Source organism: Oncorhynchus keta, chromosome 22, assembly GCF_023373465.1.
Source record: "Oncorhynchus keta strain PuntledgeMale-10-30-2019 chromosome 22, Oket_V2, whole genome shotgun sequence".
NCBI classification, from domain to species: Eukaryota; Metazoa; Chordata; class Actinopteri; order Salmoniformes; family Salmonidae; genus Oncorhynchus; species Oncorhynchus keta.
Window position 1 is genome coordinate 19523915 of NC_068442.1, and position 4018 is coordinate 19527932.

At 42.3% G+C, this 4018-nt stretch overlaps 1 protein-coding gene across 1 annotated transcript in view; it reads right to left on the reverse strand.

Annotated features, from left to right (window-relative positions):
- Positions 1-3625, reverse strand: part of LOC118370952 (genetic suppressor element 1-like) — a 31973-nt gene extending 28348 nt beyond the window's left edge. The window contains 1 exon segment of the mRNA XM_052474859.1: positions 3368-3625. The gene's annotated coding sequence lies outside the window, so the exon portion shown is untranslated.
- Between the last annotated feature and the right edge of the window lie 393 nt (positions 3626-4018).

Consider the following 4018-nt stretch of genomic DNA (forward strand, 5'->3'; position numbering starts at 1 on the left):
GTTTCTCTCTGTTTTTCTCTCTCTCTGTTTCTCTCTGTTTCTCTCTCTCTCTGTTTCTATCTCTCTCTGTTTATCTGTTTCTCTCTGTTTTTCTCTCTCTCTGTTTCTCTCTGTTTCTCTCTCTCTCTGTTTCTATCTCTCTCTGTTTATCTGTTTCTCTCTGTTTCTCTGTTTCTCTGTTTCTCTGTTTCTCTCTGTTTCTCTCTGTTTCTCTGTTTCTCTTTCTCTCTGTTTCTCTCTCGCTCTGTTTCTCTCTCTCTCTCTGTTTCTCTGTTCCTCTCTGTTTTTATCTCTCTCTCTGTTTCTCTGCTTCTCTCTCTCTCTGTTTCTATCTCTCTCTGTTTATCTGTTTCTCTCTGTTTTTCTCTCTCTCTGTTTCTCTCTGTTTCTCTCTCTCTCTGTTTCTATCTCTCTCTGTTTATCTGTTTCTCTGTTTCTCTCTGTTTCTCTGTTTCTCTGTTTCTCTGTTTCTCTGTTTCTCTCTGTTTCTCTCTGTTTCTCTGTTTCTCTCTCTCTGTTTCTCTCTGTTTCTCTCTCTCTCTGTTTCTATCTCTCTCTGTTTATCTGTTTCTCTGTTTCTCTCTGTTTCTCTGTTTCTCTGTTTCTCTGTTTCTCTGTTTCTCTCTGTTTCTCTCTGTTTCTCTGTTTCTCTTTCTCTCTGTTTCTCTCTCGCTCTGTTTCTCTCTCTCTCTGTTTCTCTCTGTTTCTCTGTTTCTCTCTCTCTGTTTCTCTCTGTTTCGCTCTCTCTCACTGTTTCTCTGTTAGTCTCTCTGTTTCTCTCTCTCACACCATTTATTTGTTTCTCTCTCTTTCTCTGTTTCTCTCTGTTTCTCTGTTTCTCTCTGTTTCTCTCTCTCTCTATTTCTATCTCTCTCTGTTTATCTGTTTCTCTCTGTTTCTCTGTTTCTCTGTTTCTCTGTTTCTCTCTGTTTCTCTCTGTTTCTCTTTCTCTCTGTTTCTCTCTCGCTCTGTTTCTCTCTCTCTCTGTTTCTCTGTCCCTCTCTGTTTTTATCTCTCTCTCTGTTTCTCTGTTTCTCTCTGTTTCTCTGTTTCTATCTCTCTCTGTTTATCTGTTTCTCTCTGTTTTTCTCTCTCTCTGTTTCTCTCTGTTTCTCTCTCTCTCTGTTTCTATCTCTCTCTGTTTATCTGTTTCTCTGTTTCTCTCTGTTTCTCTGTTTCTCTGTTTCTCTGTTTCTCTGTTTCTCTCTGTTTCTCTCTGTTTCTCTGTTTCTCTTTCTCTCTGTTTCTCTCTCGCTCTGTTTCTCTCTCTCTCTGTTTCTCTCTGTTTCTCTGTTTCTCTCTCTCTGTTTCTCTCTGTTTCGCTCTCTCTCACTGTTTCTCTGTTAGTCTCTCTGTTTCTCTCTCTCACACCATGTATTTGTTTCTCTCTCTTTCTCTGTTTCTCTCTGTTTCTCTGTTTCTCTCTGTTTCTCTGTTTCTCTCTCTCTGTTCTCTGTTTCTCTCTCACAGTTTCTCTGTTTCTCTCTCTCTGTTTCTCTCTCCCTTTCTCTCTGTTTCTCTCTCTCTGTTTCTCTGTTTCTCTCTCACACACAATTTCTCTGTTTCTCTCTCTTTCTCTGTTTCTCTGTTTCTCTCTCTCTGTTTCTCTCTCTCTGTTTCTCTGTTTCTCTCTTTCTTTTCTCTGTTTCTCTCTCTCACACTGTTTCTCTGTTTCTCTCTATTTCTCTGTTTCTCTCTGTTTCTCTCTGTTTCTCTCTGTTTCTCTCTGTTTCTCTCTCACAATGTTTCTCTCTGTTTCTCTGTTTCTCTCTGTTTCTCTCTCACACTGTTTCTCTGTTTCTCTGTTTCTCTGTTTCTCTGTTTCTCTCTCTCACACTGTTTCTCTGTTTCTCTCTCTCTGTTTCTCTGTTTCTCTCTCTCTGTTTCTCTGTTTCTCTCTCTCTCTGTTTCTCTTTCTCTCTGTTTCTCTCTCTCTGTTTCTCTCTCTCACACTGTTTCTCTTTTTCTCTGTTTCTCTCTCTCTGTTTGTCTGTTTCTCTCTCTCACACTGGTTCTCTGTGTCTCTCTGTTTCTCTCTGTTTCTCTCTCACACTGTTTCACCAGTTTCTATCTGTTTCTCTGTTTCTTTCTCTCTCTGTTTCTCTATGTTTCTGTTTCTCTCTGTTTCTCTCTGTTTCTCTGTTTCTCTCTCTCACACTGTTTCTTTCTGTTTCCCTGTTTCTCTCTCTCACACTGTTTCTCTCTGTTTCTCTGTTTCTTTCTCTCTCTGTTTCTCTATGTTTCTGTTTCTCTCTGTTTCTCTCTGTTTCTCTGTTTCTCTCTCTCACACTTTCTTTCTGTTTCCCTGTTTCTCTCTCTCACACTGTTTCTCTCTGTTTCTCTGTTTCTCTCTCTCACACTGTTTCTCTGTTTCTCTCTGTTTCTCTCTCTCACACTGTTTCTCTCTTTCTCTCTCTGTTTCTCTGTTTCTCTCTCTCACACTGTTTCTCTCTCTTTCTCTGTTTCTCTCTTTCTCTCTCTGTTTCTCTGTTTCTCTCTCTGTTTCTCTGTTTCTCTCTCTCTGTTTCTCCCTTTCTCTGTTTCTCTTTCTCTGTTTCTCTCTTTCTCTCTCTGTTTCTCTGTTTCTCTCTTTCTCTCTCTGTTTCTCTGTTTCTCTCTCTCACACTGTTTCTCTCTCTTTCACTGTTTCTCTCTCTCACACTGTTTCTCTGTTTCTCTCTGTTTCTCTCTCTCACACTGTTTCTCTGTTTCTCTCTGTTTTTCTCTCTCTCTGTTTCTCTCTCTCTCTCTCTGTTTCTCTCTTTCTCTGTTTCTCTATCTCACAATGTTTCTCTCTCTCACACTGTTTCTCTGTTTCTCTCTGTTTCTCTCTTCCTCTGTTTCTCTCTTTCTCTGTTTCTCTGTTTCTCTCTCTCACACTGTTTCTCTCTCTTTCTCTGTTTCTCTCTCTCACACTGTTTCTCTGTTTCTCTCTCTCACACTGTTTCTCTGTTTCTCTCTGTTTCTCTCTCTCACACTGTTTCTCTGTTTCTCTCTGTTTCTCTCTCTCATACTGTTTCTCTCTCTCTCTCTCTCTCTCTCTCTCTGTTTCTCTCTTTCTCTGTTTCTCTCTCTCTGTTCATCTGTTTCTCTGTCTCTCTGTTTCTCTGTCTCTCTCTCTCTGTTTCTCTTTTTCTCTTTCTGTTTCTCTAACAAGCTCTTGAGCTTATTTAGCAAAATAACTCACAAGAACATGAATGCACACACTGCCTCTATATGTCCCCCTTCCATGCTCACTTTGGTTTGTTTATCTTTTCTCTCTCTCACTCACTGGGTCTCTTTCTCTCTCACAAAAATACATACACACTGATACACATGCTCACCACACCAGGCACACATACACTAGGACATAACAAACAACACTCACCGGCTCCCTGTTCTTCCTGTTGGCATAATCTTTTCTCTCACGCTCTCTTTCCCTTTCACACTCTCCCTCTTTCTTCTTCACGCTCCGTCTCTCTCTCATTCCCTCTCTGTCTTGCTCTCTCTATCTCTCGTTCTCTCTCGTTCTCTCGGTCTTGTTCTCGCTCCTCCAGGAACAGCCCTCTCAGTCATGCAGCTGCTACACGATCACGTGATTCCCTCACTGTCTCCCTCCCTTCTCTTTCACCCTCTCTCCCTTTCTATCCCCATACCCTTGTTTCTCCCCTCCATCCTACTCCCCCTTCCTGTCTACCCCCTCCTCCTCACACCTCCAGCCACCTCTTCTCTTCTCCCTCTCTCCTCCCCCACTCTTAAGAATGAGGAGGAGCAGGAGGATGAGGATGGAGGGAGGAGCAGGGGTAGACTTCATCCATCACTCTGTCTCCACACATCAGCCCTGTCTGCTGCAGGGGCCCTGACAGTGACATCTCTCCCCTGACCCCTGAGTCTATGCTTGGCCAGGGGGACAGGGGCTGACGAGGGATGGAGGAGTTTTTAGAGTGGACAACATGACAGCCCAGCGCTTACACACACATATAAACAAAAAATAACTCAGCCCTCTGTCTCTCTTACACACAGACACACACACACACAC